Genomic DNA, 13,538 nt, shown 5'->3' with positions numbered 1-13,538 from the left:
TAAGTCGGTAAACATTAATCTCGCTATCCACTATATTACTTACCCAGTTGTAAAACTTTAAAGGGTCCTTTGTGGGGAACGTTGAAAGAAAAAAAGAGTTCCACAACTCCTCTCACTTTGAAAAGAAAACACCACACACAGACCTGTGAGTGAACAGCTCTGTGTACGTTCAAGTAATCTAAACAGCATCAGGAGCTCTCACCCCCTGAAACTGTTAAGGTCGAGCATTTTAAAAGAACTCAAGTCAGATTACACCGAAAGGAAGAAGGTGGTCAAAGAACTATCTATCATTGCTAAGGAGAGTGTTAGTGACCTAAAGCAGCTTAATTTACTTCTCGTTTCCTCGGCCACAGCATGGAGGGGAAGACGGGGTGAGGAGGAGGTAGTGTATGATGCTGGCATCTGTCAGTGACAATCTTTCTGTTTTTACTTGAGAGAGAGAGGGAGGGTGAGACAGAGAGAGACTCCACTGATGTGTAACCTTAACTGACTGAGCCACCCAGATGCCCCTGTGAGTGACTACCTTGGCTGTGAGATACCATCACATAACAAGGAGACCGCTGAACATTCACAGGAGACAGGAGGAAAACTGCCCCCACCGAGGAATCAACACACACCCAAGCTCATGAAACTGTCACATCCCCCTGAGCAGTTTTTTTTTTTTTTTTCAATGTTTATTTATTTTTGGGACAGAGAGAGACAGAGCATGAACGGGGGAGGGGCAGAGAGAGAGGGAGACACAGAATCGGAAACAGGCTCCAGGCTCTGAGCCATCAGCCCAGAGCCTGACGCGGGGCTCGAACTCATGGACCGCGAGATCGTGACCTGGCTGAAGTCGGACGCTTAACCGACTGCGCCACCCAGGCACCCCTCCCTGAGCAATTTTAATGCCTGTTCTAGTTTTATTGAGAAAAAAAAAAAAAAATGAGGTTTAGAAAGCCTTGTGAATTACCAAGATCACACAGCTAACAAACAAACAAACAAACAAACAAACAAACAAACCAGGATTCAAAGCCCCATCTGACTCTACCAAGCCCATTCCTATCCCCTTGAGCTTGTTTTAAATTGGAAATCTGGGGTGTCTGGGTGGCTCAGTGGGTTAAGTGTTCGACTTTGCCTCAGGTCATGATCTCACAGTTGGTGGGTTCGAGCTCTGCGTTGGGCTCTGTGCTGACAGCTCGGAGCCTGGAGCCTGCTTCAGAGTCTGTGTTTCTCTCTCTGCCCCTCCCCCAGATTGTGCTCTCTCTCTCAAAAATAAAATAAACATTAAAAAAAGTTTTTTTTTAAATTGGAGATTGGCTCCAATTAAATTAAAAAATGTCCCCCTATTTATGAATTATTAGAAGGAATGCTTAAGTAAAGGAGACATAACCCTGGTGTTCAAAGGCTGCCTCAGGACACAAGGAGCAAAGTCTAAAAAGTGAAATGACCATTTACAATCCCACTGCCATTTCATAACAGGATTACCTAACACCTTTATCATCATCTCAGCTTTTAAAAGCACTTACGTGGATTCCAACTAATCTGATCCTTACAAACCCCTGGGAGACAAAGAAATAGTGTCAACGTCATTTTTTTAGCCAAGAAATTGTTGCAACAAGGCAGTGGCCCAGCTGATACTGGAAGCCGAGAGCTCTGTAATGTCAAACAGTGTACTTACTAGAATAGATGGTCTCACAATTTTACCTAATCTTCAGGAGTAGTTAGTGAAGTCAGACCAAATACTCATTAGAAACTCTTCTTGGACTGCAGTTTATGAAGCTTTCCTTTTTATTCTGAACTCATTTACTATAAACTGTAACTGTACTTCTTAAAGAGTAAATAACTCACTTGGGCCTGCCAGCTCTTGGTGCAAAATATGTACTGACTGCCCAGGGTGAACAGAGTACTGCTGTAGCTATGACTGTAGGAATCCTACAGGAAGGTTAAGAAACTTCAATCAGTGCTAAGAATGTTAGTCAGTGGTGGGACTGCCTGCATTTACTACATTCTTATAATTCTACCTTGACAAATCAATTTCCTTCAGTGCTTCTGAAAAGATGCACCTTTGGCATGCCTATAACATTCTCAGTCTCTGAGAATGAAAAATACTGGTATTAGGGAAAATATTTCTACCTATTATTTTTAATTCAATGGTTACACAATCAAGCCCATCAAGTTACATCCTAATAATCTATACCTAATGGCTACTTTCCATAAAGTATAGTATGTGAGCAGGTAGTGTGTTTCTCAAGTAACTTGGGTCTTTATTCACTAATAACATAATCACAAGGAGAAGAAAACCTGACCTGAATTGCAAAAGCGTCGCTGAAAGATGGTAATACCACCAATACAAATTACAGTCCTCCTATAAATCAGAGACCATCCTCAATCTCACAGAGAGCTTCCTGCCCAGTAAAATCTGCCTTGATTGGTTTTCTTTCTGTTGTTGCTGTTGAAAAACCGACAGAGACAGGTGCCTGGGTGGCTCAGTTGGTTAAGCGTCAGGACTTCAGCCTAGGTCATGATGTCGCCATTCCTGAGTTTGAGCCCCGCGTCAGGCTTTGTGCTGACAGCTCAGAGCCTGGAGCCTGTTTCAGATTCTGTGTCTCCGTCTGTCTCTCTCTGTCTCTCTCTCTGCCCTACCCCCACTTAGGCTCTGTCTCTCAAAAATAAACACTTAAAAAAGAAAAAAAAAAAAAGAAAGAGTGAGCCAGCCCAGGCAGCATCATGAGAATTTCACACACACACACACACACACACACACACACACACACACACACCACCCACCCACCCACCCACCCACCCAAGCAGCAACATGGGAATTTCAGGCACACACACACATACCATTTAAAGCCCAAGTGAGTGCATCTAGTTTTTAAGGAAATACTAACAACAAGAAACAGGTTGAGGGTATTTTCCACTGGTTTAAAAATAAAGCGTTCTACCCTTTAAAAAAAAAAAAAAGAATCTTAGAATTATAGCAACAGGAAGCAGCAGCTGGATTTATCATCCTTCATTTCCTCTGAGAGTTGTAGTAAGGAACTCCCCATTGAGACAAAAGCAATGGACGGGTAGGCTACTCCTGCTTGGACCCAAAGCCACATGCTGCTGTGGACTGGCTGGCCACTTCAAAATCAGCTCGCTCACTTTGTCTTCCAAAGCTTTCCGTGCCCAGGTCCTAGGCTTTGACAGAATGAGAAATCTGACCAGAAGTTAAACACACATAATGTAATAGCCCAGGGTCTAGGAAAGCCCAGGAACAACCCCCCTGCCCCAGGTCTCTCCGGGGCTCCAGCAGGAGAGCTGGGCTTGGCTTCCTTCAGCCACTTGTGCGTAGCACAAGTTCTTTATTTCTCTTGGCCTCGGTTCCCTCATCTGTGAAGTGGCAACGGGACCTCCTATTTCACAAGGTTGTACATGGGCAACGAGACAATGAATGTCAAAATACCCTGCAAGTCCCCCGTCAATAATAACACCCCAGAGTAACAGCAATACATACCCTTGTAGAAGGGGTTTTACCAGTTCCAAAGCTTGCACAAATATTATCTTTCCCTTTGACCCTCAAAATGATTCAGTAGCTTAGGTGGTGGCGGCTGCATCATCATCACCACCAACACTGTTATTAGTAGTGTTTTATAAATGAGCTGGTCTAGAAGAACATCATAGGAAAACTGCGTCTTCACTCCCTAGCAAGCATCCAAATCATTGGAATATACTTCTGGCAGCACATGAGAGGTAAGTATGAGGCTGGGAGTTACGAAAGCTGTGCATAATTCAGGTCTGCTACCCTGGGCAAGTCCCTTTAACCTCTGCAGGCGATATGATTCATCCATCTGTCATCGGGCTGGTGGGAGACAAAAATAAAATTAGACCTGGTTCCAGCTCTTGAAGAACTCACTTGCAGGCGAGAGTGGGGGATGGAAAGAAGTGACATATAAACAGGATTAATTACAAAATGGTATTTGCTTAAAAGATGGAGTTGAACAAAATGCCTTGGGATCACAAAGCAGGAAATGACTAACTTTGGGGAACTCATGGAAGAATTCCTTTCATTTGTCAACTGGGAAAAGAAGGAAATCAGACCACACATTTATCAATGTCTCTCCGAGCTAAAGCTCTGAGAAAACTAGGCTTAGAGAGGCTGACAGCAGTATTGATACACAGTACAAGTCTTCCTGGACACCTGTGCACAGCTGATACTGCATTTAAAACGATGCAGGTGGGGCCTGGGTGGCTCAGTCGGTTAAGCGTCCGACTTCGGCTCAGGTCATGATCTCACTGTCTGTGAGTTCGAGCCGCGTCGGGCTCTGTGCTGACTGCTCAGAGCCTGGAGCCTGTTTCAGATTCTGTCTCCCTCTCTCTCTGCTCCTCCCCCGTTCGTGCTCTGTCTCTCTCTGTCTCAAAAATAAATAAACGTTAAAAAAAAAATTAAAATAAAAAATAAAAAAATAAAACGATACAGGTATCTTAAGCAGTAGAAAAGCGTACTTTAGAAACCTCTGAGGGGCATCTGGGTGGCTCGGTGGGTTGAGCATCCGACTTCGGCTCAGGTCATGATCTCCCATTCATGAGTTCGAGCTCGGCATCGGGCTCTGGGCTGACAGCTGGGAACCTGGAGCCTACTTCAGATTCTGTGTCTCCCCCTCTCTTTCTGCCCCTCCTCCACTTGTGCGCTTGCACAGGCACACGTGCGCGTTCTCTCTCTCTTAAAAATAAACATTTAATTTAAAAAAATAAATCTCTGAGCAACAAGATTTTTCAGAATATTACTCAAATACAAATCATACTTGCAAGTCTGTAGAAGTCTGTGGGAGCTGGGTCTATAGTTAGCCCTATTTGTAGTAGTTATAAGACTTAGGTCCTAGAGCCAGACTGTCTGGGTTAAACTCTGGACTCTACCTGTTCTCTAGCTGTGTAACTAGCTAAGCTACTTGACCTCTCTGTGCTTCAGATGAAATGCTGGTGGTGGTGGCAGGAGCAGGAGAGGAGGAAGAGGAGTAGTAACACCACCACCTACACCTACCTCACAAGTTTGTTGTGAGGACTGAAAGAACTATAGGGCTGCCTGGGTGGCTCAGTTGGTTAAGTGTCTGGCTCTTGATTTCGGCTCAGGTCACGATTTCAAGGTTCATGGCGTTGAGCCCTGTGTGGGCTTTGTGATGGCAGTGTGGAGCCCGCTTGGGATTCTCTCTCTCTCGGTCTCTCTGCTCCTCCCCCTGTCGTGTGTATGTGTGCGTGTGTGTGTGCACATGCATGCACTCTCTCTCTCTCAAAATAAATAAACATAAAAAAAAAGAACTACTATATACACATACTTAGAGCAATTCTTGGCACACGATAAAGGCTGAGTTAGCTACTATCATGATTTTCAGAAGTATAAGAATTGGCATTTTTTGGATTGTACTTCTACAGATACTCTCTTAAGCCTGAAAGTTTCCAATTTGGTCTCAATCCACAATTTTCATTTTTCAGAAACTTATCAAAAGTTCAATTAATCAAGAATGAAATGGGGTGCCTGGATGGCTCAGTTGGCTAAACGTCTGACTGCCTTAGGTCATGATCTCACAGTTTGTGAGTTCAAGCCCCACATCGGGCTCTGTGCTGACAGCTCAGAGCCTGGAGCCTACTTCAGATTCTGTGTCTCCCTCTCTCTCTGCCCCTTCCCTGCTTGCACTCTGTCTCTGTCTCCTTCTCTCTCTCTCAAAAATAAACAAAGATTTAAAAAAAATTTTATTATTATTATTTTTTTAATTTAAAATAAAGAATGAAATATAGGTTATCTGCTTCAGAAATACATACCCCCAAATTCTGCTTAAGTGAAACACACTAAGTATGATTTAAAAAACTGATTTCCAGGGACAGATCTGAAACTAACATAGGCAATACAGGTTTATGGTGATAGAAATGCTTGCACTTTAGAAAACCAGATGCCTTTAAAGGGACTATACCAGAGTTTTGAATGATACTTTGGAATTATAAAAAAGCTGAAAATGAAAGAGGGAGAACGCCCATATTCTCACAAAAATTTTTTTAAATTTAGTTTTATATTTAAAACATTTTAATACTTTAAAATAAATATTCAAGGAATATTAAATATGCAAATGTAGCTACCCACTGAAAAATATAAGCGTTTAAACAACAAAGCTCTTTTCACTTTTCTCACTGAATTCACGCAGAATTTCAGGAAATTACTTGGGCTGCTAACAGTATTCATCATTTTTATGTAGTAGCCATCACGTGAAATGGATTGTATCCAGATAAAATTAAACTTCTGTAAATCAAACTGCCATATTTTAATTGGTAGCATTAGCAACACTCACCAAACCAGAAGATTCTGCATTTAATATTTAATATATTAAACATCATCATCCCATTGGCTCTCAACCAACATCAATACTTGCAGACTCCTGGGGCCTGTGGTTTTCATCTTAGTCAATAATGCTTAGCTTCAGGCCTCAAAATTAATCATTAAAATCTGCTGCTGCAAAAAATGTTCACTTGAACCCCACAAAAATAAAGAGAGGAAGGATATTTATCAGTCTTATGTTCTAGAAAGAATGGGATACTTTTTCTCAATACAAAACAGGTTTGTTTTGTGATTCTACTTAATGCTTTATAATGTATCCATAGGAAATGAAGCAAAATAATTCAAGCTATAATTTACTTAGACTCAAGTACATGCTAGGCACATTTGAGGAGGGGTTTTACAAAAGTCCGTTTAATTGGCACAACTCTTTGAGACAAATTATTTCCCTAATTTTACAGGTGAAAAAAAAAAAAAGCTTACAAATGTTAGGTAATATCCTCATAAAGTCACAGAGCTAAAAACTGAAAGACTGGGAAGCAAAACTAACCCTAAACACACACACACACACACACACACACACACACACACACACACACGCACACACACTTGCTTGTAGATTATCCAGGTAATCATTTCAGAGACAGATAAAGAAGACTAAAAATGTTTCTTAATGAGGGAATTAGATGAGTCTACTTCATTTTGCTAAGTAAGAATTACAAATGATATAAAACAAACCTAAAAGTGCTCTGTGGACATACGGTCAAAAATTTAGGAATAAACCTTATGAGAACAGAAATTTTAGGTGCCCCTGTAAGGTCAAAAGGCCATTCTCTCAACTAACCAATCCTTATAATCAAAGTTAATTAAAACCAAAAAGCATAGTGATATTTTAATAATTTTATAGAGGGGCGCCTGGGTGGCGCAGTCGGTTGAGCGTCCGACTTCAGCCAGGTCACGATCTCGCGGTCCGTGGGTTCGAGCCCCGCGTCGGGCTCTGGGCTGATGGCTCAGAGCCTGGAGCCTGTTTCTGATTCTGTGTCTCCCTCTCTCACTGACCCTCCCCCGTTCATGTTCATGCTCTGTCTCTCTCTGTCCCAAAAATAAATAAACGTTGAAAAAAAAATTAAAAAAAAAAAAAAAAAAAAAATTAAATAAAATAATTTTATAGAAAAGATTTACTTAAAATAGGGCTCAACATTCAAACAATTCAGTGCCATTAAGTTTCATTGATGTACATTGAGTATGTTCATTGAGTTCATTGAGTCATTGATGTTCATTGAGTATGCTCAGAAAATAGAGGAGTAAGATTCTTTCACGCTTTTATCTGCTTAATTATATTGTGTGACGTTCTGCTATATTTGGTGCAATGATTTATAACTCCTAGAGTACCTGAGGGCCATAAACTCTTCCTATTAGCAGGTTTCCAGACTGTCCTGCCTTTTACTGTTTTATAATAAAATACTAAAATAATGTAACTAGTTTATGCATCAGGACAGCTGTTACTTTAGGCTCATGCAAAAGAGAATTTAATAGTTAATCAACCCATCTAGGACAGCTTTATGATAAACGTGACTCTAAAAACACTAGGTTGTTCTAGGAGAAACTATGCAAAGTTGATCGCATACTCCGAGAATAATGCATTCTTTGGGTACCCCAAGTTCTACTTCTAGAAGCAACAGCAAAGTGCTAGTTGAACTCTAGTTCTCGCCCTGACTAGCTATTGGATCCTAGCAATCTCTAGGTCTTAGGTTCTCTATCTGTAAAACAGATAAGACTGTATTAGATTATCTCTTCCTTCCTGACATTAAATTTTAAGATTCAGTTCACACTTAAAATCCAAACTCTAATATATCCTTCAAAGAGAGCCATCTGCCTCCCTTCCTCACCCGGAGGCACAGTCAGCTGCTCAGAGTAGCTGAGTCCCCACACTGCTTTATTCACAGTTCATTAGGGTACTCATTAGGATATAATTATTTGTTTACCCAACAGAGTATAAGTGTTTCCAGAGGAGAAACTGTGCCTTACTGATCTTCGTGTATGTCATATAAGACTGAGATTCTAATTGCTTGGTATATAAAAAATATGCAACAGATGTTTTAAAAATAAATTCTTTGAACTACCCTATGAAGCAGGCATTCATTTGGTACCTCCTTCGTATGGGCGCTAGACCACATTCTGGAGATGAACCAAAGTTCCTGCCCATAAAGCACTTGCAATTTAGAAACAGGGCAATCATGTGTGATGATGAATAATAATACAAGTTTAGTACATTTTAAGTCATAAGTTTTAAGTGAGTTTTATAGAAAAAAACATGCTCTTGGAGTTTAATATATCTAAGACCTTTTGATGCTTTAACATTGTGTGAGTGACCTTGCAAAGGCTTACCATTTCCCCTCCTCCAACCATTCTCCATATTATGGGTATGACTCTGTAGCATGCTCTTTTTTTAAAAAAAAATTTGTTAATGTTTATTTATTTTTGAGAAAGAGACAGAGCGCAAGTGGGGTAGGGTCAGAGAGAAAGGGAGACACAGAATCCAAAGCAGGCTCCAGGCTCTGAGCTGTCAGCAGAAAGACCCAAGTGGGCCTCGAACTCACAAACCACGAGATCATGACCTGAGCTGAAGTCAAACGCTTAACTGCCTGAGCTACCCAGGTGCCCCTGTATCATGCTCATTTTTATTATTTTTTAATTAAAAAAAAAAAAGTTTAATGTTTATTTTTGAGACAGAGAGAGAGACAGACAGACAGAGTGTGAGCAGGGAAGGGGCAGAGAGAGAGGGAGACGCAGAATCTGAAGCAGGCTCCAGGCTCTGAGCTGTCAGCACAGAGCTCAACGCAGGGCTCAAACTCACGGACTACAAGATCATGACCTGAGCCAAAGTCAGACACTCTACCAATGAGCCACCCAGGTACCCTTCATACTCATTTTTTAACGATTCAATTGTTCAGAAGACAAAGTGATCTTGATCTCAAAAGAGCAGAGACTGATTCAGAGTGGACAAAGACTTAGATACTTGAAGATAAAAGAAAAAACGTTTAGGGAAGACTAATACAAATTTGTAATGAGAGGTGTAAGTTAAATGTGAAGTTACCTCACGCTGGAGCACGGAAAAGAAAAGGAGTAAAAAGGTATGTTTTTTAGTCTGGAAGTGTTTAGCTTTCAAGTTCCAAAACATCATTTTGTGTAGTACTCGTCTGTTTTCTGGTATTTATTTCTCTTGTTCATGCACATCCCCGGCGGTTAGCAACAAAAGGGAGTAAAGGCTGCTAGCACTGGTATATAAAGGCACCGTGGAAGACAGGAAGCCCAGCACCTGAAGGATGGCCAAGAAGCCCTTCAGACCCTTTGCTGACAACTCATAATAGGCTCTCTGCATGACTACATGCTGACACATTTGCATGGAGGAGACTGAGGGGAACCGCTCTTTGAATTTCTTAAGTAGCACCTGAATCGAGATGAGCCGGGGTGCACATTGCAAACCCAGATTTCTGGGCTCTGCTCAGACATCTCCCTTTCTACATGAGCTGCACCACCCCATCCCACATTCCAAACTGCGAAACAGCCTTTTTACAGGCTGAAATACAATGAGCAGTAAAGCAAACTAAATGCAGCTTGGGAACTCTGGCCAGCAAGGCTGAGGTGAGATGACTCAGCAGGTTAGAGCTGTGACCCTTTACTTCTGGACTCATTATTCTGGTTCTTATCCCATGGCTACTACAAATGCACAAGCACGGACTGGTCTTACTCCAGAGCCCATCTGAGAACATGGAGTGGCTAACACAGCTTGGCATGACACATGGGCAGGTTTTCCTGAAGAAAGACCCAGTTCCTGGTTGACAACCAGCTCCCAAGGGTTTGGCCGAGAACACTAACAAAAAGGTCACTGTCCTCCTTAAACTCTGTACAATTCTATTATTTAGAAAAGGCACAGAAGTTAGGGAAAGTAGAAAAGTTGGGTGGGAGGTGGGATTGTGGGGTTCTGTCAGCTAAGTACTACAAATCAATTTCCAAAGCTATGAAATTTATCATGGTAATAATAATGATAAAATTTCTTTCAATGAGACTCTACTTTTTTTCTATTCTTCAGGAACTGCAATGCACTTGCTTCTGTCTGAGCTGAGTGTTGCCACACAGGGTTCTCTGTATGTTGCTTATTCACCTGGGCTAAGTTATATATGCCACCAGATCACCAGGAAAAAAATGTGGCAGCCACATAAATCATGTGTTTCTACTCTACATCTGAAGCTTTAGCTAAAGGGCAGAGAAGGGCAAAGGAGGGCAATCTCAGGTTCAATCACACTGACAGATGCCGTATCTCCCTTCCATATCTCCCTTCCTCACTAAATGTCTCTTGTGAGCAGGGCCAGGGTTGGCCTACTTTTGAATACAAGAACAGGTGTTGCAAGAGGACTTTCATTTACCCTCCCCATGTTATCACCCAGACAAAATTCCCCATAATAATAGACCTGGTCTCTCTCTCCGCCTTCCCCTTCCTCTTTCTTCTCTTTGGGACCTGCCTGCCTGCAGAGATGGTGCATTCCGGACTCCTCTCTTGTTGGGTGTTAGAAGGCTTTACCTGCTGGCTGCCAGCTTCCGCTGTCCTGCTATGTTGGGGAAAAAGCGGGTAGTCTATCTAATTCAAAGATGAAATTTCAGAAGACCCACTTGGCTGCAGACCCAAAGCCACGTTCTCCAAAAAGTACTTACAGTAATAAAGATGGCATTTTGCTGCCCACCAGCCTGACTCCTTTATCTTTCTCAGTGGCTTTTTAATTTGGGCAATGGAGGAGTTATTTCTGGCCCCCCTCAAACCTCAAGAGTGGGTAGGCCACTTGGCCTTACAGTTCGTGGCAATTATTTACTGAAGATATATGTACACTATACAACGTGGCGAGAAAGAAATGAAAATAATCTGTCTGGTCTAATCTGTTCATGGGTGGCTCTGTGACCATATCCCATCCCACCAGCTTCTCGGGAAGGTAGTCCAAAACATGGTATCCAATTTGTGTGAAATTTAGAGGGAAACAATTCATCTAAAATATATTCGAAAGAGAAACAACTCTATCAAAAATATTATCGATGACTTAGCCCACGGAAATAGGTTTTTGACCTATGAGAAGCATGAACCACCTGGAAACTTTATTCCAAATACTTTACAAGCCAAATGATACAAGTAAAAAGTTTATTACCCTTAGTATGATTTGTATGTTCTGAAGGGCACCACGAAATGTCTTCAAGTTCTTCCTTGTTTCTAACAGGTGAATATTTTATACTCTCAATCCTTTATAAGAGCATTATTAAAAGCCTTCAAAATGAAGTGTTTCTGTGTAAAAGTTCTACAGCTAGCCATTTGCTTGCAACTGAAAAAGCCAGTCATGGGTAGAATCCTAACAAGCAGAGACACTAGACAGCTAACAAAGTGACTTCAATATGTGTCATTATTATAATTCATCTCCACAAGTACTCTGTGAACTAAGTACTACTATCAACCTCAAGTGAGGGGAGAAAATGGTGTTCAAGTGGTTTACCACTCTGCCCAAGATTACTCAGGTAATTAACATTGGCAGCAGGGAGACTCAAACCCAGGTCTTCTGATGGTAAAACGTAAGTGCTTTCTATGAAGTCATGATGCTGGAATTAGGATGCTAAGGTGCCTACACCCTCCCTCCAGTTTTCCAGAGACCTGGGCAGCAACAACCAAAAGAAGTAATCTGAAGCAGACAGAAAAGCAAGCTAGCTCACTGAGTTCAGATTCCCCTGACCTTCTGTATTCTTTCTCAGCCCTTTTAAGGAAGAAAAGTGAGTGAACTCATTTCATTTAATTTCCTTCCTTCTCTTCCCCATGCCTGACCCACAAAGACACAGCCCGGGACCCAGACCAGTGGGGAGCTGAGATCTCTAAAAACAGTTTCACATCTGTTAAACTATAGGATGCTCTGCTAACTCCAAAGGGAAGCTGAGGGTCCAGCTTTCTTGAATTCCCCAGTGGTCAGATGGTCAGTACAGCTGTGATGAAAACCGCAGCTGAGCCTGGGGGCTCTTGAAGGAGCCAAGCTAAGGGTGAAAAGCCTTTGGCTTTGAAGGGAGGGGGTGGGGGGAGGGTAAGAGAGCTCCTCCAGAATGCTCCCAATGACATCTCTATTGTAAAGTTTTCATCCTGTCCCCTCAGTTATTTTCTAGACCCCACCTTCTCTGGTTTGTCCTTGGAAAAACAGCAACAGGCTTGAGTCCTGAGAAGGGAGAAGTTGGGTGGTCTCAGGCTAATTCCATGGGAATTCCATGATCATAGTTCTTCCTGGGGGCAAAAACAATGACGGACTGGAGCCACTCAAGCCACTAAATAAATAAATGACTAGTGAATGTTAAAATACCAGAGTTATTAAGATAATCTTAAAAGTATACTTATAGAAGGCACCTGGGTAGCTCAGTCGGTTAAGCATCTGACTTCAGCTCAGGTCATGAACATGTGCTTTGTGGGTTCGAGCCCAGCGTCGGGCTCTGTGCTAACAACTCAGAGCCCGGAGCCTGCTTCAGATTCTGTCTCTCTCTCGCTCTGCCCCTCCCCCGCTTGCGCTCTCTGTCTCCCCAAAATAAATAAACGTTAAAAAAAATAAAAAAAAAGTATACTTGTTATTTTGGAAGAAATCAATTCAAAGCCAACTATAAAATTTCTGGGCTCAATTTGAGGCATCAAATTAGTCTTAAGAACTCCATTCAAGGGAAGTAGCAGACTGAAATATTCATAAAATAAGAGACTCCTTTTTATGAGTCATGGTTATCACCACTATTATGAATGCCAGCAAATAACCTCCAAAGTCAATGGTGGTAAAGCACCAGAGAAAACAGTGTTTAACTTTTAGAAGGTAACCCTCCTTTTTATTTCTTTCTTTTCTTTTCCTCTTTTTTAAATAGGCTTCACGCCCAGTGCAAAGCCCGATGCAGGGCTTGAACTCACAACCCTGAGATCGAGACCTGAGCTGAGATGGAGACCTGAGCTGAGATCAAGAATCCGATGCTTAACTAACTGAGCCCCCCAGGTGGCCCGGAAACCCTCCTATTTAGAACAAATCAATCAACAACACCAGAATGCTAAAAAAGCACACTTCAATGTGTGTAATTGTGCTCGCTTGAAGAGTGAGAGGTAAGATACCTAAAACCAGCCTTTCTGGCTAATCCTGCCATTTCTCTCAGCGGTGAGAACAGTGTCACCTGAGTGGAAATTACACTTGGCAATGTGATACTGTGT

General features: G+C 41.9%; 1 protein-coding gene and 1 long non-coding RNA gene across 4 annotated transcripts in view; one reads left to right on the top strand and one right to left on the bottom strand.

The window, feature by feature from the left end:
• Positions 1–13,538, bottom strand: part of LRRC8D (leucine rich repeat containing 8 VRAC subunit D) — a 124,508-nt gene that overhangs the window by 25,079 nt on the left and 85,891 nt on the right. The gene's annotated exons all lie outside the window — the stretch shown is intronic.
• Positions 3,640–13,373, top strand: LOC123598205. The gene is made up of 3 exons (XR_006712445.1): positions 3,640–3,717; positions 11,964–12,091; positions 13,205–13,373. It is a non-coding gene; the product is annotated as an uncharacterized LOC123598205 (long non-coding RNA).

The sequence above is a fragment of the Leopardus geoffroyi genome, chromosome C1 (assembly GCF_018350155.1).
Source record: "Leopardus geoffroyi isolate Oge1 chromosome C1, O.geoffroyi_Oge1_pat1.0, whole genome shotgun sequence".
Taxonomy (NCBI): domain Eukaryota; kingdom Metazoa; phylum Chordata; class Mammalia; order Carnivora; family Felidae; genus Leopardus; species Leopardus geoffroyi.
The sequence above is the reverse complement of the archived record's forward strand: the minus strand, read 5'-3'. Positions and strand labels throughout refer to the sequence as shown.